The sequence below is a fragment of the Anastrepha ludens genome, chromosome 3, assembly GCF_028408465.1.
Source record: "Anastrepha ludens isolate Willacy chromosome 3, idAnaLude1.1, whole genome shotgun sequence".
Taxonomy (NCBI): Eukaryota; Metazoa; Arthropoda; class Insecta; order Diptera; family Tephritidae; genus Anastrepha; species Anastrepha ludens.
The window spans coordinates 89,953,172-89,976,939 of NC_071499.1; the positions used below are offsets into that span (position 1 = coordinate 89,953,172).

At 37.4% G+C, this 23,768-nt stretch overlaps 1 protein-coding gene across 8 annotated transcripts in view; it reads left to right on the forward strand.

Moving 5' to 3' along the window:
* The window catches only part of LOC128858430 (uncharacterized), a 137,388-nt gene that overhangs the window by 40,696 nt on the left and 72,924 nt on the right, over nt 1–23,768 (forward strand). For 2 of the 8 annotated variants that reach the window (XM_054094695.1, XM_054094700.1), the window contains exon 1: nt 5,756–6,072. The exons of 4 other annotated variants lie outside the window; for them this stretch is intronic. The gene's annotated coding sequence lies outside the window, so the exon portion shown is untranslated. Of the gene's footprint in view, nt 1–5,438; nt 5,695–5,753; nt 6,073–23,768 lie in introns of those variants that run through there. 2 more of the 8 variants (XM_054094698.1, XM_054094701.1) reach the window with 2 other exon arrangements.

A 23,768-nucleotide genomic window follows, 5' to 3' on the forward strand; every position in this document is an offset into this window, starting at 1 on the left:
ACAACGTCGAAAATTTTGCGAAAGGATTTAGGTGTGAAGTCTTTCTAAATACAGCTGGTGCAAGAATTGAAGCCGAACGACCTACCGCAACGCAGAATTTTTGGTGAATGGGTTCTTGGAAAGTTGGCGAATATCCACTTTTTTATCGAAAAATTGTGTTCAGCGACGACGTTCATTTTTGGATCAATGGGTACGTAAGTAAGCAGAATTAACGATTTTGGAGTGAAGATCAGCCAGAAGAATTGCAAGAGCAACCAATGTATCCAGAAAAGGTCACAGTTTGGGGCGGTTTATGGGCTGGAGGTATCATTGGACCGTACTTCTTCAAAGATGCTGCGAATCGTAACGTAACTGTGAATGGTGAGCGCTACCGTAAATGGTATCCAACCTTTTTTTGCCCAAAATGCAAGTGTAATATATATTTGGCACTTGCTCCCTTCATTGTGTGTTTGGCCAAACTCTTCCTTAAATTTGTAGTGTGCGTCTTGATGCTGTTCTCCAAATGGACGGAACTACAGAATTTTGTTTTATGTTGTGCTTTTTCATGGCAGAAATACAGCGAAGTTTTGCCATTGCAAAAATGTAATTTCGAGAAAAACTCAAAAGAAGACAAGATGGAAGGCTAAATTTGATCCAGCCTGAACTTTGTATACCCGCGCACATTTTATAGCTTCTAAAATGTAGTCTTAAAAAGTGAGCGTAGTTTGCCCTCGTTAATATTTATGTTGGCAAGCATATACACAAAAGTAGGCGAGGCACCACCCATATTTTATAAATATCGCTGCGTTTTATAAGAGCTGGGAATGGTTACTGACCAATTTCGACCTTTGTCAATACCAAACTACCTTGAATAACGTTGAATACGTGCACCAAGGCTCATTGGAATATATTACTTTTTGCTCAAATTGTCGTGCACATGGACGGAGATACGTGGAGACATGTCTAAATCGACTTTTTATGCTGTTACATAGAGCAGCAAGTGTGCGGGTATCAAAAAAAGATCCCGTATGCCATCTTGGAGTGTTGTCTGTAAATAATCATAACTTCTTCAACTATTTAAATATTTGCGTCTATTTTAAAATTAAGCAAAATAAAAAAATTCAAGATTTTCAAAATTTCAAGGTCCTCCTTAATCGGCGGATTACTCCAATAGAAGAAGACAGGCATAACAAATGTATGAGGGAAAATGCTATGCGGTAAAATTCCGGTAGTGGAGGATATATTTATATGTACATATATGGATTCTAGATGGTTAAGGTAAGCAAAGGGGCTATTGACGTATTAATTAATAATCGTAGAAATATTTACCTGGGCTTACCACAATTGTTTTGCTTTGAAATAAAAACATTTACAATTAAACCGCCAGATACAGAAATGTGTATTAAATTGGTTTGACTCGACAAAGAATATACTTGTCTATTTCAATTTATTAAAAAATTATAAAACGTAATGAAATGAAAAGAACTGAAAATTTATAAGACTCTATACCAAAATTTTCTATTGTACATTGAAATATTCTTAAATGTGTTGGATTTGCTGTTTGAAACACTGTTTGCTTAGTGTATTCTGCTCAAATCCAATTATGTAGCTAGCGACTAATAAGTAGATTCGGCAGTAATCAAATAATTTGTGGTTCGATTATAGGCCAAATATCGCTTTTAGTCCAAAATTCTTCTTCTTCTTAATTGGTGCGATAACCGCTTACCCGATTTTGGCCGAGTTTAACAAAGCGCGCCAGTCGTTTTTTTCTCGTGCTAACCGGCGCCAGTTGAACACACTAAGGGAAACCAAGTCCTTCTCACCTGATCTTTCCAACGCAAAGGAGGCACTTGTTGGCAAGAGAGATTCTACGTTGGATTTCAAGGCTGACATTGTTATCGGTGTTGATGATGGTTCTTAAATATCGAAGCCTTTAACAATCCCGAAATCATAACTGTCAACAGTGACGTGGGTGCCGATACGCGAGTGCGCCGACTGTTTGTTTGTTGACAGGATGTACTTCGTTTTGTCCTCGTTCACCACCAGAGCCATTCGCTTTGCCTCTTTATCCAGTTTGGAGAGGGCAGAACTAACAGCGCGGTTGTTAAGGGCGATGATGTCAACGACAGAAGACTAGTCCCACGGTAATTGGCACAGATTGCAGGATCACCCTTCTTACGGATTGGGCAGAGCACACTTATTCCAATCGGCAGGCATGCTTTCATCAGACCATATTTTGCATAGAAGCTGATGCATGCACCTTACCAGCTCCTCGCCGCCATGTTTGAATAGCTCAGTCGGCAGTCCGTCGGCGCCCGCGGCTTTGTTGCTCTTTAGCCGCGTTATCGTTATTCTCACCTCGTAATGGTCGGGTAGCAGAACGTCAATTCCGTCGTCGATGATTGGCGTATCGGGATCTTCACATTCTCTGTGAAATGCCCCGGTCTTAAAATCTTCTGTAAACCGCCGAACTTTCTGGTAGAATTTTCGGGCGTTGTTCCTATTGGCCAGCATCTCAAGCTCCTCGCACTCACGTATTTCGGCCACTCGTTTCTTCTTCCTGATAATACGTCTATCTTCCTTTCTTAGCTCTCGGTAGCGATCCCATATGGCTCGCGTTGCGCCCGTCGCAGAGTGGCTCTATAGGCAGCATCTTTTCTTTCTGCAGCAGCATGACATTCCGCGTCATACCAACTGTTTTTTCGGGCTCGCCTGAGTCCGATTTCCTCTTCGGCGGCACTACCTCCGAGAGTAGGAGTGAGAGTCGAGTGGCGAATCTTCTGGCTGTCTGTTGTGATTACAAAACTTCCCTCCTTTCCCAACGTGGCGTTGACGTCGGCAAGCGCGATTTTTATGTCGTGGCGGTGGCAGCGCTCATAGGAACGTTCCAAGAGCTCATAGAAAGAATCCTTGGTCGCAACGTTCTTCCGCCAGGGCGTGGGCGCAAATTATCGAGATGTTTAAAAAAACGGGCTTTGATGCGGACGCTCGTCCACCGGAGTGAACGACAGTACTTGGCGATGAAGTCTCTCTCCCACAACAAATCCGACACCGAATTTGCGCTCCTTTACATGGCAGCTGTAGTAGACGTCACAAGGTCCTATGGTTTTCTTGCCTTGGCCCGTCCAACGCATTTCTTGAATAGCCGTGATATCAGCCTTTACTCTCACGAGGACATCAACCAGCCGGGCAGAGGCATCTTCCCCATTAAGGGTCCGGACATTCCAAGTGCATTCCCCCAAGTTATATTCCTTATTAAGTATGCAGGGGGCGCCATCAGTAAAGGTAGTTCTCATCCGAGGCTTTGTATATATCTTCATTGGGGAGGAAATTTTAAGTGGCGGGTTCCAAACCTAGCGCACAAAAAGCTATCCTGGAATTCTTCGCCTTCTCACGTTAGCTCACTCCCGAACGGGTGTTCGGAAGCTACCCAGAGGATACTTGGGCTAATCCCGGGAGTTGTGACCTGCTTGAACCATATGTATCAGTAACTTTCCCCACTTGCGTGGACTTCTACACATGGAACCATCCTCCATCCAGTCCAATATTACTTCTTGGACGAAATTTCCAGTGAAAATAATGGTAAATCTCTATCTACTTATATGCGATTAGTATCGATAATTTTATGAAGTATCCAATAGTCGAAGAATGCAACAGGCTTTGATGAGCTTTTCTAAAAATTATACAAATTATTATTTGAATAGTATTGGTAGATATCGCTATGAAGTTCTATACAGCTGGTAGTCATTTTGAATTAGGACACGAGCAAACTGTAGACCAGTAAACCATTAAACGAACAAACTGATGTAAAGCATTTTTTCTAGTGCGAGCGCAATTGCGTTATCTCCAAAATCACCATATGTTGTGGGTGCAGCCGTTCATCAATTTTCTTAAGAAAAAAATATGCTTCTTTATATACAATGATTTGATCTGATGAAATTGGATTTAGTTTGCATACTAAGTATTCTCAATTCCAATATTCTGATTAGGTCAAGGAGTAATAAGTTCTCAAATAAAAATTCAAGCCAAGTATTCAAAATACAAAACTCTATCCCGACGACCTTATAAGATAATCAAAATAGGCAAAACAAAGTAAACTTCAATATTCACAAAATTGTCAAACCAATCGTCAATGCCCCACATATTACTCATGCTATTTTTAAAATTTTAGTAAGACCGACGCTCTAATATATTATTAAACTTACGTAGATAAGCTAGAATCCATCAAAAATAATTCTATTTTTTTTTTTACTTAAGAGGTTTAAGGCAGGATTATATGATTTTGATCATCAATCTTCCCAATTTTGCTAGTCGCAGGAAAATGCTTTATTGCTAAATAGCTCACAAAGTAAATTTCTAACCCATTTGATCCCGCAGGAGTTAATCTTAGTACACTCTTTCGATTTTCACGGCACATTACGACTCTTGTTTTTAAACCTTGTAAAACAAATTACGGCCTTAATGAAGCATTTAGATCTTTATGACAAAATTTTAAACCTCATTTCAGCACTTATGACATACTGGACTCTCTTTTCACTGTTAAGAAAACAATGCTATACACTCTCAATAAATTGGCAAAATGGTATATTTCGAAATTTTTTTCAGCTAATCAATTTTTTGCTTTTGCTGGACAGCTAAGATCTTCTGTCTTTCTTGATCCAGCACCAAAACAAAAATGATCTGTACTTCATACGGACTGTGCCCACTGTAAACCTATTCGAGTGCTGTCATATGCACACAGGTTGGTCCCCGTAGGCTTCTCATTCTGTTTCTACTATTCTGAAATTGTTGGATGAAGTTTGAGGCTATTAAAGCAGCAAAAAGGGGGGAAGCTTTTAACCTAATGATAATGAATATGAGCAATACTCGTACACAACACGCTAAAAGATAATTCTAATTTGTCCCAATCACAATCGGAAAACGAAAAAAGTGCTTATATGAATATCTCATCAAACGCAACTAAAAAAACAACGAAAGCTCCGCCACCCTACTCCCGTTGGTAGCACAGGTGTGCACATATACATACATACATATGCATCATACATACACATTTATCTAAGAAATAAGCAAAGCTTAGCTAAAAGTTGGCGAATGGGGGAGTGAGACTGGGTTGGCGCACTCTGCTCAGGTGGCTAACGGCAAAGAAAATTAAAAGCTCAACGTGCTAAAGCACACGTCTTCTAAGAGTTTGCATTTCGTTCCAGAGTGGGAAATACTCATACTCACAGAGAGCGAGAGCGGTAAATCGTTAGCGCCACTTTGAAATTGTAAATTTGGTTAGTAAATGGAAGTTTGTTGCTAAAGTTTTTTTGTGTGTGTTTATTTTTTGTGCAGCCGAGTTGAGCGATTATTATGTTGCACTGCATTTAATCTTATGTTAGGCACTTGGGGTGTTGCTGCTGATCGCAAGTTGTTATGGTGCACAAATCGCAACAGATTGTTGAGGTACGCGCGCGCAAACTCGCAAAGTCGCAAAACCGCCAAGTCGTCAAGTCATACATTTCATTGTACGTTTTCTTTGAATCATTTTTCTTCGCGATACACACCAAAGCAGCCGCGCCTCACATGAGCTCGGCAATCTGCATCCCAACCCAACTATTCATTCATACATAAAGAATTTTTAATAATCGGGCGCCAATGGACGTCAATCGCGCAATCGCTTTGTAGTGGGAGTGCGGGCGGATCATCGCTTTGGGGTGGTGAATTGTACAAAAAGTAAATAAAGTGAATCAGTTGGCTAAACGACGCGCGTGCAAGCAGTCGCCGCGTATACAACAACAAAATCATTTACTGTGATTAATTCAATTAGAGATACGTACTTATACTATATATAAATGACAGTTTGGTTTTCGGTTTCGATTTCATTTTCAATAGCAGCGTGTGAGAGAAAAAGCGCATCTAAAGCTTCCTGTTCTGATATGCATATTCTTCAATCAATGCATGTGCATGTATGTATGCATGTGCTCGAATCACTGCGTTAGAAGTTACTTACTTGCTGGAAATCATTTGAAAACTCAGTGAAATAGTTGTGCGCGTGTGCAATTGATGTGTGAACGCGGAAAACTAGAAACGTGAAGCGTTTCTTACTGCAAGGTGGAACTATTTTTTTTTATTTTATTTTATTTTTTTTTTTAATTATTGTTAAAAAAATAATAATAAAAGAATTGCCTCAATTGAAAATAGCGCAAGTAATAAAAATTTAAAACTATCAAAAAGTAAACTTGTACAATATAACATATTCTAAATACAGTAACAAGAACAACAAATAACTAAAAACAATGCATTTTTGCTGAACAAACTTTTTTATTTAGAGTTAAAAGCTATGCGGGTGATGCTCTATACTGAATATATAAACTTTTGATAGAACTTTGATGTCGGACTTGTTTTTAACTAACGTAGTTTTATGTTCCTACGCAACAACACCAACAACATCGATACCTGCTAGTGCACTTTAAACTGAGATTCAATTTATCTCTCGAATTTTGCAAATAAACCATTTTTATGTGTTTAGGAAAATCACAAGATTTTTTTTATCAAATTAAAAATATAATACAAATGTATGTAGTAGACAGTTGTAGTCATACACATACTTATGCATATGTATTTAACAATCGAAAAAAAGACACGAAGGGCGAAACCAGATTTTCATGCAAATTCTAATCATAACCAGATCAAAAATTGAAAGATTGTTGATTGATGCCGACAATATTAGGGGTCTGACTTTTATTGCACACTTAGAGGATCCTCAAGTTAGTATCTTGAATTTACTGTTTTTCGTCTTATTTATTAATGATGATTTATTAATGTTTCTCCTCATCAAAATAACCTTTTTTACGCGGATGAATATCATATCATACAGGGTGGGCCATATAGCGTTTGCTTTTTGAACCACCTATTTTTTTGAGATGGTAACACAAATGATGTGTCAAATGTGTCCATAATTTACTTAAAGGTTTGACATTTATTAAATGGGACGCTATACACTTGAACAAAATTGGGAAATATTGAAAACCAATTCCAAAGTGGTGAGTCTTCTTCTTCTTCCGCGGTTACAGTAAATGGCGAGCGTTACCGTGACATGCTCAACGAGTTATTGTTTCCAAAAATTGAAGAGGATGACATGGACGACATTTGGTTTCAACAGAACGGTGCAACTTGTCACACTGCCAAAGTTACACTCGAATTTTTGGCTACCGTTTTTGAAAACCGAATAATCAGCCGAAATTCCGAAATCAATTGGCCGCCTTGGAGCTGTGATTTAAGCCCGTTGGACTATTTTCTGTAGGGAGCCGTTAAGGAAAAATGCTATGCGCACCATCCAGAGACGATTGATGCTTTCAAACACGAAATCGAAGTTGCCATTCATGAAATTGGAGCCCAAACAATCGAAAATGTGCTCAAAAATTGGATTGATCGAATGGCCTACTGTAAAACCAGTCGTGGCAGTCATTCAGTGAGAGTTTTTACATATTAGTATTTTTTAAAGCTTTTTATGTACGAAACGCTCCCATTGCTAGGGCCCTAATTGAGCTCAACAGAATTTATAAATATGTTGATATTAAAAAAAAGCGCTTTACGAATTCTTTGAATTTATGTTTTTTCTAATTAATATTAATTTTAATTATAATTAATAATTTTTATTGGATTCATTGGCTAATAAATAAAACTCTAAGAAACGCTCGACCACTAGCTGGCTGTTTGGTATGCAACTCCTCTTCGCAGCAAAATCTGCAGGTGCTGATGTTAGTTATGCCTAATTTATGTAAGTGTTTGTTGCAGGTGAAGTGACCCATGAGGGCGCCTGTGTGAGTGCGAATGCTCTTTTTGTTTAACGTGAGGGCCATGTTAGCTCTTTTAGCGTTGAAACTTAGGAACTTTTTGGAGTGTTTAAGACCCTCTACGTTGTTCCAATGCTGATTTATTAGAGTTGTGACCCAGTATTTTACTTTTTGTTTTAGGCTGTTTTTGTTAAATCCAAACATGGGACTAGGTCCGATGAAATTTACATCTGCCCCTTTTTTGGCTTGAAAGTCTGCCTTTTCATTGCCGTCATATCCCTCATGTCCTGGTACCTAAATTACACCTAAACCATAAGGTGTTTTTGATCCATCAGTGTACCAGTTTTGTGAATCATCATTCATCCATTTTGGGTTTGTTTTCCACTCGATCCTCTCAGAATAGGGTTGGGTCAATGTGGTCTGAAACTTGAGCCATGCTTGTGGTGTTTTTGATTTTATTTAGGATACTTAGGTGACCAGTGAGGTTGCCTAATTTGAAATTTTCTTGCATGTGTAGCATGAGTGCTTGCGTAGCTGCTTCCTCTTGGATTGCTATACGAAGTGGTGGGAGATTAAGGAGAGCTTCCATGCCAGCTGTTGGGGTAGTTTTCATAGATCCAGTACCATAATCTGCCCTTGGAAAAGGTAACTTCTCCTCTCTTATTTAAGAAGCAGAGAAACTCCACTGAACACACTGGAACAGTCAACCGGGTTTATCGTAATCAAAATCTATGAGAGGTTGCTTTACTTAAACTCAAACCAATTTAAACATTGTATGGAATTATTGAAAATTTGTTTCAATAATGCTCGATTTATAGACAACACTACGCGCTCTGTAGTTTTTCTATCGGAATTGGTTGATGATTTCCTCACTGTCTTTAATGCTCTTAAAACCAAGATTATGATCTCACCGAGCTGAGTACCTGGTCACTTGAGCATCGGAGCTGCGACGCCAAAAACTAGGAATTAAATCAGTATGTCACGGGTACTTTGCTTCTCAGTAAACTGAGAAATGCCGGAAGCCATTAGTTGTGAATGTGTAGCTATAGATAGATGAGAATTTAACCAATTAGTAATTGTAAACTTTGAACTATTTAAAATATAGAATAACTAGCCTAAGGAACCGTTCGAGTTCCAAGCAGAGCAACCGTGCTGTTGAGATTTAATGTTGAGAAAACCATTTCGAGCCTTGTGAGCAACAGATGGTGCGTTACCGATTGTTGAAGTCGCGCGATCAGATTTACTGAACCAAGTACATCACACAGCTCCTTTTAATGCAAATAGTACGTTTTACAAAAGGTAGAATACTTTACTTTAATACTTTAATAAAGCAATAACGCACAGCTTTGGTCATTTCGTTCTCATTTAGAGAAAACGCGGTTGCGCTTTTGATATTCTTCGACAGTTTTTCTTCAATACCCCTGGGACTCAAATAGTTAAACTCATCAAAGCTTTTACCTGTAATGCAAATGGCCAAGCACAATGGCACATACATACATACGTACATACATATGTATGTACATAAGTGCACAATGTACTATATCACTTTAATGAAAATCGGAAGTAAAACCCCGTTATAAGAAAGTTTAGATCACTGGCTCATACAGTGAGCGCCCTATCTCAGACAAACTTTTTCATTCTTAATTGAAAACTACTAAAATTAGCCTTTGAACTTTGAACACTAGTTTTATTTTTTGTAGAATAAAAATCGCAAAAAATTAGAGAAATAAAAATGATTTTATTTTATGTCGGGTTGAGAGCTCCGACACTTTAACCTATACACTACTTAATAATACAACTATTTGTACATAAAAAATAAAGACAACAGAATTAGAGTGAGATGTGAAACAAATTTGAGAAAATAAAAGCGAATGAGCTCTTTGAATGGATGCTCTTCTAATGCGCCATTGTCATTTTTATCAAACGCATATCAACAACAATTTTAGCGACATTGACATTGGTGACATCAACAACAGAGGAAAGCAACAACAACAATAAGCATATACAGGGTCAGGCACTCAAAGTGTAACCAATTAAAAAGGCCATACATTTAGTTTGGAAAATTACTTTTATTCAATTGAAAGTCAAAAAATGTGTGAAAATAATACAAAATTAAGAATTAATCTAATTTTGCTCGATATGACCACCTTTTACCTTGGCTTTGGCCTTGAGACGGTCCAAAAACGAATCGCAAGCTGCCCGAATGGCAGGTATTTTGGCCCACTCGCGGACAATGTCTTTTTTAAGCACCTCGAGACTGTTGCATCTTTGTTCCTCAAAATGGCCCAAAGAGAATAATCCATCAGATTCGCCTCTGGAAATTTGAGAGTCATTGTTTGGACGTTATAAAGTCCGCAACGTTGTTTTTTAGTCATTATTGGTTCAATCGAGCTTTGTGAGGGGGGCCGAGTCCTGTTGAAAGGTTCATGGTCCGCCAACGAAATTGGTTGGCTGTCCACAGCTTCAAGCAACCTCCAGCATACTTTTCCGATAATATTTCGCATTTACCTTGACGCCAGGCTCGATTGAAACGATTGGAGAGTGCCCATCTGCGGTTACACCGGCCCAAACCATTACCTGTGGCGGGTGCTGCCTCCTGGCGGCCAATCGATGGCTCAAATTCTCGTACAAACGGACGGTCAAATAAACACTATCGTTTTGAGAATTTATGAATTGATCAATTTGAAAAATTTTCTCGTCAGAAAACACAATGTTCGGAAATTGATCGGTTTCGGCCAAGTGAAGCAACTCTTTCGTTCTCTTAAGTCTGACTTGTTGTTGCTTTGGTGTGAGATCATGCGACTTTGGATCTTGTAAGGTTTGACTTTAAGATCATTTTTCAGGATGCGGCGGATGCTACGGTCAGATATTTTCAGATATTTTCGCTCAAGTCGCTTCTTCACTTTTTGAACCATTTCACGTGGCGTTGCAGCCCTTTGATGACCAGCTCCATGACGTTTCGCGATGCTACCAGTATTATGGTAACAAGTAATGGTGCGATAAACAAAACCTTTATATACTTTAAGGGGCTCGAGCTTACAATCAATCGCTGGTTGTGATTTTCCAGCCAAATACAATGCAACCACACTATTACGTTTGAAATCCATTAATGATTTTCTTTTTTCGCATTTACTCTCGGCGCTTGTAAATAATATTCTGAACTGGCGTTTAGCCAACTAACAGTCGGGCATCGGCCGCGCGAGCGGTCTGAAGTTGGTTACACTTCGAGTGCCGGACCCTGTATATGGCACATAGCAACTGCAGCGATTAGTTAACACAACAGTGGCATCGCAGCGACGGCGCACTTCAAAGCGCCAACAAATTAATTCCTTTATCCGCAGTATTGACATTCTATTATTGTTATTATTGTAATAGTTATATGCTTAGTTGTACTTTAGAATGTCATATGCTGTGGCAAAAACGTGGAAATGAGATTCAATGTACGGCGATTAAAAAATTCTAAATTATTTGTAAAGTGCTTTTAGCAAAAGCTGCTCTAACAATAGCTAGCAAAAAAAAACAATAGATTCAGTAATGAAAACAAATTGAGATGTATTTACTTTATAAAGACAAAACTTTTATTATATATACAATATAATATATATTGTTTTAATACCTCTTTATTCAATTTCTCAAGCATTTGAGTAGCAATGCCGTTGTCGTTTTAGTTTTACATTCAGTATTCTCTTAATTTGTTTTTATTGCAATTTTTCGGTTTTTTCTTTTGCATAAAATTTATGCTCACAGCAAGTGAATTGTTGAATTTGCACCGGCAGTTTCCCGCGCGAAAATCGTCAAAACGGCATATGGCGCGTACACACGTACATATGTGTACATGCATACAGCAAATATATATTGTAGCTTGGTTCCCACATTATTTGTCCACCCATGCACACTATCTTGAAAAATGCGCGACAGATAGACTTGAATGGCGGTGCATACAAATGTACGATATACATACATACGTATATGTAAGCATATACACACACAACCATACAAACATAATTTTTTGTGCAAATGAAGATATATATGTATATGGACTTGTGTACATGGATGTGAGACCCAACAAGCATTTTTGATGCTTGAGAAAATTTTCGATTTATTGGTAATCAGAAAACTAAATATTTAAAACTTAACTGAGTAGCACAAAAGTACTCTTAGTAGTTCTGCCATAGTTTTTACCATTTGTTTATTGCTATTATTGTGAATATGACTGCCGTATTCAGAACTGTCATACTAAGGAAGAAGAAGATTATTATTATTTATATCACGGCGACTTCGTGTTCTTTGAATTTGAGTAGCTGATTAATCTAACTGATTCAGTCTTCGTGCAGCAAACGTCACAAATTTATGAAACGAAATACCAATGTATCTAAGAATATAAATGTATCTATGGACCCAAAAGTTTTCTCGAAGCTCATTGTTCTCATTGCAACTTAAAATTGAATATTTTAACTACCTTTTTGGCGGAATTTCTGTCTAGTACTGGGTAAAGATTTGGCCTGTCCTGAAGCATATTAACTCTGTATCACATACATCAGCTCCCAGAAAAGTAAATAGGTATCTCATCAAGGTACTCAAAGTATGAGAGGGAAATATCTACATGGGACTGCAAGGCTTGTATCATAGAATCCAGGGCTGTTACAGCCACAAGCTTTGATCATTCCACAGACCAAGCAAGCGCTCTGCCAGGATTTGTTTTTTGTTTTTTGGGGGTTGTTTGTATAAAATTCTCTCATAATCATAAATATATAAAATAAGTAAATATTTATAAGTTTTTGTATATTTTATTTGGAAAAACTGAGAAAATTTTATAATAGACTTGTATATTTAGGTATATAAATACATAACTATGGGCACGTAAAGGGAAATAAAATGTTTTTAAAATAAGTGAAGGTCTAGTGTTTTAAAAATAAATTAATCATAACCCAAAAAAAAATTTTTTTTTAATGAAAACAAATTAAATCCGAATTACAATGGAACAAATAAAGACATTTAGTAACATAAAAAAGCTAATTTGATTTCGACTCTTCGCTTGTGTTCAACAAATAATTTTTTTTTTTTATAATTTCACGCGGGAGTTAAGTCTCTATGATATAAAGGGGCACTGCCTCATTCAACCGCTCTTGTCGCTTCGTACTTCTTAAATATGATTTGAGTCGACGAAGATTTGAATGCTTGAATAATTAATAAATTATATCGGGTGTTTTTAAGAGCTTGAGAATTTAAAATGATAACACAAAACAAAAATATTGTTGGAATGATTTTTTTTATTATTATAATTTCATGGCATTTATTTTTTGAATATGATATCCGCCATTTATCCATGTTCCTTTCGATCAGTCCAATTTTTGACTACTTTTTCCAATAAATCTAAATGTAAATGAGTCCAATCAACAAAAAAGCGACGCAAACGATGGTCATTTCGCTTCAATTCTTGCACGAATCGTATTTATGGGCACGTAAGGCTCGTTAGCGCAACGCTCACAAACACACTAGCAAAAGTGATCATTCAAGGGAAGCTCACAGAGTCGTTCCCTATTGAAACAGGTGTAAAACAAGGTGATGCCTTTTCAACAGTCATATTCAATTTGATGCTACACTTTGTCGTAAGGGAAGTCAACAAAGGTGGTACCTTGATGACTAAAACAACCCAAATATGTGCTTATGCAGATGACATCGCTATTCTCTCAAGAAATAGGAATGACTTAAAAGAAATTTTCTGGAAAATTAACAAAACTGCGAACGAAATATCTGTTGAAATCGAGGCGGCCTATACTTTTGAAGCAGTGCAGCATTTTAAGTACCTAGGAATTATGTTCGCATGTAGCGGAGATTCAACTTCCGCCGTCAGGGATCGCATCAACGCCGCCAACAAAGCGTGTTACGCCCACCTTAACTTGTTCAAGTCCCGACTTTTGTCTAAAGCTACAAAGTTCACTATGTACAAGACTCTTATTCGACCAATCCTAACATATGGTTGTGAGGTATGGACTCTTAACGTTGATGATTGTGCTCAGATTGCTCGCATGGGAAGAAAAATTTTAAGAAAGATCTTTGGCCCAATAAGAATGGATGATGGTGCCTATACAATCCGATTGAACTCGGAACTGAACGATCTAATATATTTCAGAACGAGACAGCTGTGCATTTTGTTAAAACGCAGCGCATAAGATGGCTAGGTCATGTGATCCGTATGCCTGTTGACTGTACCGTGAAGAAAGCCTTGACAGGAAAGCTAATGGGCGTGAAGGCCAAAGGCAGACCGAGGAACCGTTGGATAGACGCAGTGGAACACGATCTTAAGAACCTGGGAATACGTAACTACGAAGCAACAGCTCAAGATAGACCGCTTTGGAGGAGCATTTTGAAGGAAGCTTTGACGCACCCTGCGTTATAACGCTATGAAAGACAAAGAAGCTACGATTCTGACGTACAATTTTCCACGTAGTCAAATGACAAAGGTCAACAGTTGAGAACGACGACGAATTGGCATTTCGGTATCTTCTTCAATACTTTGCGCTATGAACTTCTGGAACAGATTTTTTTTTTTTCAAAGTAAATTTCCTCTAGCGTTAAACGATTCATGTGCTCAGAAATAGTATATTTCCAATGAACCTAAAATTAGTGTTGTCCGTGGGGAACTTACCTTACCTTCTGGCCTAAGCATATCGCTTGTTAGCTAAACGGCTGCATACAAGTTCTTGATCACTCGCTAAATTGTTGTTACTTTCACATTCAAATTTTCCATCTGTTCTCTAGAGATTAGAGAAGTGATGAATCGAAATCGGCATATATAAGCATTCGACTTATAGGCCCTAGGTATGTGCGAAATGGCAGAGCTAAACCATTAGTAAGGACATCTCGTAATTGGGAATTTTAGTCTTAATTTTTGTATGTTTGGGTTGATTCTTCCATTATATTCGGGGTATTCATTTGTTTGGCGCGGCGGCCGCCATAGCCGAATGGGTTCGGGCGTGACTACCATTCGGAACTCACAGAGAGAACGTTGGTTCTAATCTCGGTGAAACACCAAATTAAGAAAAACATTTTTCTAATAGCGGTCGCCCCTCGGCAGGCAATGGCAAAACTCCGAGTGTGTTTCTGCCATGAAAAAGCTCCTCATAAAAATATCTGCCGTTCGAAGTCGGCTTGAAACTGTAGGCCCCTCCATGTGTGGAACAACATCAAGACGCACACCATAAATATGGGGAGGAGCTCGGCCAAACACCCAATTATATATATATATATAAATATGTTCACTTGTTTGGTACTCTGGTGCTGATTCTTGCCTGATAACCAGCTGCAATATTTCAGATACTATTTTACACGGAATGTTTTATTTGAACATTTTGAAACTTTTTTAAATTTGCGTGTTTTTTGGATCTGCCACAAATTGAATTTGCTTGGAAGCACTTAATGAGTATTAGTAGTAAGACCGCGCTCAAAGTAACATTAGGGAAACATTTGTTCCTTCAACTTGTTACTTGTGATGCTTGCGGTCTATCAATACCCTTTGTGTTCTCGTTCTTCTCAATGTTGTTGTGGACTGTAGTCTAAAAACTAACAATTGCAAGGTGCTTAAACGCAACCGGCAATACCAAAAGAGCGTTCGCAATGTTCAAGCAACAAAAGTCTCCAGGTATGAACCCATACTCGCTTGCGGTGAATCTTGCTCGATCGACATAGTGTTTTTTCACATGCAAATTTTGTGTCAAGTGAGCAGAACCCAAACATAGCGAGCAGAGAAATGGCGAATCGAAGGCACTTTATATTGAATACTAAAATAACACATTTACTTCCTTTTCTTTATCTATCTTGGTAGTATATTGATATTTTACTAACGATGAGCAACAATGCAGTTGGTCGAACTTGTCATGCTACCAATGTTGCCGAAACTCTCATTAAGAATAGTATGCAACCTCATAAGTAGTAGCACTGGTGTATTTATTGAAGCTCGAATACACCCAATACTTAATTCTACTGCGATATGCTAGGATAGTTTTTTCGTGGCAACAACTAAGAGCAGAAGGCTCAGTACTTTTTAAAAATATTCTTATATTGTAGAGCTTAGTTTGTGGGTAATTTCTCTCTCACTGGGTAATTTGCTCTCTAACACTACTTTCGAAATATAAATATGATTGCGGCTTTTTAGAGACTCCTCATACAAGCGGTGTTTTTCAGCTTCTTCCAGTTTTTTCCTTGACAAGTATACCCACGGACGAAGCATATTTCACCGATCGCACCGATCACATGTCTCTTTTAGCCTCTCTTCCTCATTGGCTTTGCGCATGCGAGAGAGAAATTGTTTTTAATGAATCTAGTAAAATGCTTATTGGGTTTTTAAAAATACACATTTTGCATAAAAATATATTTCCACCCATTAAATATATTTAATATATAAATATACACACGCACATACATACACTTTCCTACATAAATATTAACGATCGCCGATCAGTACCTCCAGATACGTACAATTAGGCTGTTTGTGCAACACTCTCGTCACCACCGCCGATACCACCACTACCACCACCATCTCCTTAGTAAGCTTTTCATTCGAGCGTGTTGCTGGTGGTCGCTGTTGGCGATTGGCGTGACGCTTGCCTTTTTGACTTTTTGGCGTTTTGACGCGTTGCTCCTATGACGCTATGACGCCAAACCGCCATACTACCGCCAGAGCTGGCGTGGTGTTGGCCATCGTGTTCACCTTTTCACATTTTCAAAGTGCGAGTACTCGCTGGCTTGCAGTCAACTTATAAATTGTTTTAGATTTTTAGCTATCCATTTATTTCACTGTTAGCGCGCTAACTAAGTACAAATATATGACTGTATATATGTATGTGTGTACATTTGTATAGTATAGATTTTTCTAGCTTGTTTTCTTTTTCACTTAAATATTTTATAGTTTAGATTGGATTTCATTTTTGGTGTGAACCACCGCCACTGCAAGAAACCTAAATGAAATTCTTTACCCAATTTGGTAAGCACTTTTTTTTCAAAATCGCCATCGCTCCACACATACCTAAGTAGGCAGCAATTTGCTGCTTTTTTATATTTTTTGTTGTACTAAAAGTGGCATTGGTTGTGTAGATAGTTGTGGAGGTGGTGGAGGTGGCGGTGTGTGTGACTATGAGCTCACGCCTCGTTTGCAGTCAACAATCGAGTGGCTTGTTTGCCGGTTTGTCTATCTGTCCATTTGTTTTTCTGACAACTGACATGAAACTTCACAGCACTATTTCTGTATTTTCTCGCATTTTGTTCTTCGGCGACTACTGACAATGACAAGGTAAGGTTGAAACCGCAATTTTATTTTGTCACAATTGGGAATATAATTTTAACTGCTCGCATTAATTAAATAATCTACACCTGTCAGTTGTAAAAACCAGAAATCAATTTACGTTCGAAAAGGTAACTTTTGAAAGTAAAATTAACAGGCTGCGTTTTACAAACCTACCAATGCTTGAAAACCAATTTCAAAAATCTATTACATTTGTGCTTCAAAAAATGTTATTCTTACTGCTAAATTTATTCAAAAGCTGCCGAAAAATTCAAACTAGACAGACATACATACATATGCATATGCCTACACACTTAGTATGTACGTACCATATTCACTTATATCATTCTGCTTTCTTGTAACTGCCTTTGCCGGCTTGGTTAATTTGCATTTTTGATAGGCGCGCACACCTCATTTGGCAAGTCAAATGCCTTTCAAATCGATATTTATTATCAGCCAAAAAATTAAGCAATAAAAAAGAACTGCTGTGAATAGAAAATGGTCACTTTTGGCATTCCAAAAGAATTTACGTTCTACCAGCAAATATATGAATATTTTTGGATAGGAAAGGGTCCTTGTGAGGATTTTGATCTGTGTACAAATGACCGGCACATCAAAAGTGATTGTACACTTATTTCCCTTTCATGAATCCATGTACATATAAGAAGTTGGAAATTTATTTACAAAATGTAATACGTTGATTTTTGATCTACAAACCTCCAAGCAGCAAATGATTTTTAAGAGAAGAATGAAAAAATTGGAATCAAATCCGCTCTTTCATCTTTGCGCGTATTATAATTTTATAAACTTCGAGTTCACAAGCCAAGGCGATTTGAATACAGAAGGTGGCATGTGTCGTAAACAGTCAGAAGGAACAAAATAAAAACCAAACGAAAGGAGGAGAAATTACATGTTTGTTAAAATTCAGTGAATGGCTTGGTAATATTGTGATTTGTGGGGTTTAAACTAAACAAACTAATGAAAACGAAGTGCCGCGTAATAAATTATAAAAGCACAAAATAATATAAAGCCTCCAATGCAGTTTTTTTTTCGTTTTTATTAATGTATAATTTCTTATGTTTGGTAGCTTCTTACGCCTACTCTTCCTCCTCACAAACAAGTAATTCCCCTTCCATTTTTTAGTATATTCTCAGAGCCTGACGTCACAGCAAATTCGGAAGACGCAGTCTCTTATTCTACCATTTTTGTTCACAAGCAACAGCATGTGGTCCAGAACCATTAAAAATGATTAACCTTTAAAAATGTATACTTTTGCTTTTTCCTTTTAACACCGGTCGGCAAAAATTTTGAGTCTGGTCTCTGAATGTTACAGTTTGCTTTTAAAGAAGTCAGCGAAATTTTTGATTTTTTAAGGAAAACTACTGTTTTTTGATAAGTTAAAAAATTTACGTTAAGGCGAAATTGCATGAATTTTGAAATTGTTGAAATATTTGGGTTTTCTGCAAGTACTTTATAGTCAACGATAATCATTTAATTTTTCGGTTTCAGTAACAATGTGATTTCGGAGTAATATTTTTTTAGCATATAATCCTTATCCTCGTGGTGGGGCTGTCAGCTTAGGAGTATGAGCATAGAAAACCTCAACGATGAGGGTTTTTCGATTGCAATCAAAGCTTGATGATCTCTCGCTTCATGCTGAAAGTGTGGGCCTGGGTATTAACTTGAACAAAAGAAAGGCGAGGAAATCAACTCGTCACGTACAGCAAACTTCACACTAGGCAGTCGTGCAGTAGTAGAAGTCAATTGCTTAATTTACCTTGGTAGCCACTTGTCAGCGGGGATAAAACGGCATTGAATCGTTAAACCAAAGGGCGCTTTAAATAAAGATTGGTATTCGAAGCAGCTGACAAGAAAATCGAAACTTCTCTATAGCAGTGAAACTTGCCTAGTAGCCGACGAAGTAACAAACAATATTCAAATGTTTGTGAAACGCTGTCTTCGCCGAATTCTCCCTATCTGGTGGCCTGAAAACTAGACCTCAAATACGGATTTATTTAATAAATGTAACCAAAGGCCGATAAATATTCGGGAAAGAAAATGGCGCTGGATAGGGCATACTTTGAGCAAGCCAGTGCACGAAGTCAGCAAAGATGCTTTAGACTGGAATCCATAGGGAGCACGAAATAGAGGACGTTCAAGGGACTCAAGGCGACATAGCAACACCGACAACCTTGATTGTATCAGCAAAAATCTGGCATGGGTACAGGTTAAGGCAAAGGCTAAAAACCGAAATCAATGGAACTCATTTGTTTTGGCGCTATGCCCCAGTGATTGGCGCTAATCATCATCAAATTCAAGGATAAATTCTAGAATTTAATTTTTTGTAATTTTTTCTGTAGAAAAACTTTAATGTAGAACTTTTGTTCAATTACCACGGCTTCCTTCTTTCGTTATAATTATACTGCCTGAAATTGAAACCATGTTTTCGATTTTTTAATGGTAAAGCTAATGGCGTGTAGAAATGGATTTTCTCGAAAATGTGACATGATACAGATATCCGGTAGGTGCCGTTCCGTTCACTAAGATTGCCCCTAACCGACACAGTTTACTAGAACATTGATATATTCATGAACGGTGTTATTTATGCACTCAGTAAACTTAGGTAGTACAACAGATCCGTTTATCTGCATAGACGAAATACTGTAGGCTGTAAATAGGAGCTGTTACGCACACCTCAAACTGCTTAAAAACAAACTCTCGTCATGGGCATGTAAGTTATAGATCTATAGGATGTGAAACATGGGGTCTGGCTACTATTAAAGAAAGAACTTACTCTTACCCTTTGAATGTAAAATTATGAGGAGAATTTTTTGTTCTATGCGATGGGTTCTATAGAATAAAAGATAACAATGAGATGGAAGAACTTATAAATGGACAAAGCATAGTGCGTTTCGTTAGAGCGTAAGATCTTCGATGCCTAGCACACATACTTTGAACGATGAATGCATGAACGCTCGAAGAAGCCAATCAATGAACCGAGACGTGTGAAGTACAATAGTAAAGGGAGCATTGGAGCACCTCGAGTCGTAAATGCTATCATGATGATTTATGCACTGACATTAAGATACAATTTAAAATATTTTAAATAATAATTGATATTTCCGATTGCGTTATCAACAATTCCTAGAGCTCTAAGTTGGAGAGAGCCAAAGAGGTTGCTTTAACTAAATGAAAAACATATATATTTCGAGCGAAGCCTCGCATAACTATTAAATTGCTTTGCCGGTTTATATTGAGCTCCTCAGTCATTGAAACATTCACATGCAAACCCACAGCGTAAAAATATGCACTTGCAAACTATTTTGAGTTCAAAGGAAATTTTTTCCGTAAAATATTCAAATACTTTGTCAATCAGATTATGCCTCTGCATGAAATTTAATTTTCCTCACTTCTATATTTATTAGTTTTCTTAATATAATATATTATTTGTGTTTAAAAAAGCATTAACTCTGTTCAAAATATCATTTTAAAAACCATAAAGCTGTAGTCGTTTGTATTTTAATGTTCGTATATTGCAATAGTTACTGCTCATTTTTCCTCAACTTATTTATGCCTTAAAATTAGCATAAAACAGAAACTCGTTCTAGGTGATAATCTGAATCCTAATACAGATATGATGTTCGTGAGTAAGTAAAATTATTTACGCACATAAGGAATCTCTGTTTAAAGCGAGTAAATGCAAATATCGTGAATCGCGTAGATATATAAGTACAAATGTTGCTGCAGTACGTAAGTATGCGTGCACAATGGATTGCATACAAGTACAATTGCAGTCAAGTCTTTTGGGTGCGCTTGATTTAGTGCACAATATTTTATGCGACATTAAAAACAAAAACAATTTAAACACAACAAAATCATTTACAAAAAAATGTATGTAGTGCAAATAAAGAAAACAATCACTTGCGGAATTTATTTGCATTCGCGTAGATTTTGAAATATTCGTGACGAACGAACATTTCTGAAGGGGAAAAAACATAAATTCAAAGAAAAACGCAACTTTAGCCACACAAACCAAAATTAACACAGTTTGTTGGCACTGCCATTGGTTTGGCGTTTGCGCTTAGCGTTTTGCTGACTTTAAGCTGAGGCTGGTTGTCATGAAATAAGAACAAGGTGATTTTTATGTATCACAGACACGAAAAAGACGACAAAAAGAAACATTTACAAAAACTGTAAACAAAATGTCTCAAACTGTTTTGAATGTGTGTATTTGTGTTGCACGTTGGGAATTCGCCAGTTATCCAGCACAAAACACGCAGTCTCACGATTTTTTTTTTTGTTTTTTGCCACACTAAACACCCAAATTACTAACACCAGCAGCAGCGGTTGGAGCAAACAAGCATAAAATCGTCAGCGATTCGAATTAAATATGCAACAGAAAAAACTTGAATTGTCTAAACATAAAATTTGAGATGAGTTGGACTTTGGTAGCGGCCATTTGTGGCAGTGGCCGCAACTGTTCACTCTGACTTCAACATCAACACCAACTTGGACTTGGTCTTGGCTAGTTGATGGTTGGTGTTTTGTGGTTTCACTATCGTCTGTTGTAACTCTTGTGACAGTCTGGCAATAGTACTATTACTGCTACTACCACTACTACTACTATTACTACAAATACAAATTACTAATATGTATGTATGTATTACACTGCCGTTAGTATAGTTGTTGTTACTCTTTTTGTATCTCATTTCATATGCGCGTGGAGGTTGTATACATTTTTTCTTTTGTTTCTCCGCTTTGTTTTGTTCAGTCCAGGTCTGAGGTTAGAGGTTTCCATCACAAGTCTTGGCCTAAAATAGCTTTTCGTACGAGTACATCTGACGGACAGCGTATGCCCTGCTGACTTGACTTTTCTGTCATTTTCAATTTCATTTTCATTTCCTTTTTCATCATAACATAAAAAAAAACAAAAAAAAAAATATTTATTTCCCTCTGTCACAAAGAGTAATTTTAACACAGTTCATTGAGGTTTGAGTTTGCGTGTTGTTTTTATTTTTATTTTTTCATATTTATTTTCGTCTCATTTTCGTTTTGGGTTTAGCTTATTTCGGCTTCAAGTTTAATTTAGTATACATATAGTTTATCTATGCATTAGTTACTGTTATTATTATTGTTATTGTTTTCGTGTTTCTTTTTACTATTATTAAAGTTGAATCACCTTCCAACTTCAGTGCAGTTAAGCAAACCCATCTAAGCTATGCTATGTCAAACGACCAGCTGGCACACAGTGTGACTTCTTATTAAAATCGAGGGTGAAATTTAGAACCACATGCACTTTAATTACATATACACAAACAACTTTATTCTGCACCGGTAATAAAAATTCTTGTAATTGTATTCCACACACAATTCATATCAGACAATTTAGTTGCCCACTTTGATGGTAACAACAAAAAATGTACGCGTATAAGACATAGAGTTGCGATCTCGTATGTTCCTTTAATAAAACTCGCCCAAAAAACTTCATGGCACACCAGACCAATTAGTTCTTGTGTTCGGAAATTTCCTTGAGGCGTTTTATTAGAGAAATGAACTGCGAACTGCACCACGCGCAAGCATCGCACAAAGACAAAGAGCAGCAGTACCGAACTGTTTTGCTATTTAAAATATTATACGTTAACTCACAATACAAAAACAAACACGTTCGGATTTGATTCCTTCAGAAATAGTTGATTATACCAACGATCTCCGATCCCTATTTGAACTAATAGCTAAGTTGATTTCGAGGGCAGAACGACCCAGGGCCATACTTTCTGGTTTTTGAAATTCTTCCAATGTGGGAGTGACACTGGAACAGTCGATGTTTCTTTAATTTTTATTTCACATATCCTTTACCCGAATTAAAGGGGTTTTAAATAAAACGTCAATAGGAAATTTTAAATCATTGTTTTTGCACAATTCATGTAACACCATAAGAGCCCACAAATTCCTAATTTGAGTATTTAATTAAAAAAGAAATAATAAAATTGCCCCACACTAGTGTGCGATAATAAACCTTACAGGTCCTCGAGGGAGCAAATTAGTTCACACCGAAGCTCTGGTACTACTCCCGCTATTCTCGATTCACCCACATCCGTAGGATATCACTTGTTGGAATAAATGATATAATCTTTGCATCACTCAGTGCAGGAATAATAGTCCAATCATCAATTCATAGTGTAATGAAGTTTAAATCAATACAAGAATATTGTTTTTAACCGTCCTTGAGGCTTATAAAATTCCTATGTAGATATAATCAGCTCTTTTAGTAGAATCAACATTATTATTAGGGCTACCCTTGTGTAAGATCTAGTACCACCGAATCTTGAAAGACAACATTACCGGATAAGACCGCTCTTGAATGTTTATAAGAGGTGAAGCATTTGTAATGACAGAGAAATATGAAGGTATCCTCTGCCTTGGTAATGAAACCTGAAAAGGCAAATGTTTTGCTTGAGGAGTTCAACTAACATCAGCTTGGCTATGCTTAGCTGAACTAATCTAAAACTGCCAAGGCAGTTGTGTATCCATAAGAGGAAGAAAAATACCGTCCAAATTCATCCCGACCAATTTGAGGAATCATCAATAACTCTGTTCAGATCAGCTCTGAACAAGCTCACACAAAGCGACCGTTCTTTTTCAAGTTATTTGGTGCCTTGAACAGCAATAGATTTTCAATGACGCTGTTAGCAACGAAGTATGGATAATAAATTATAATACTAGCGTTCCTA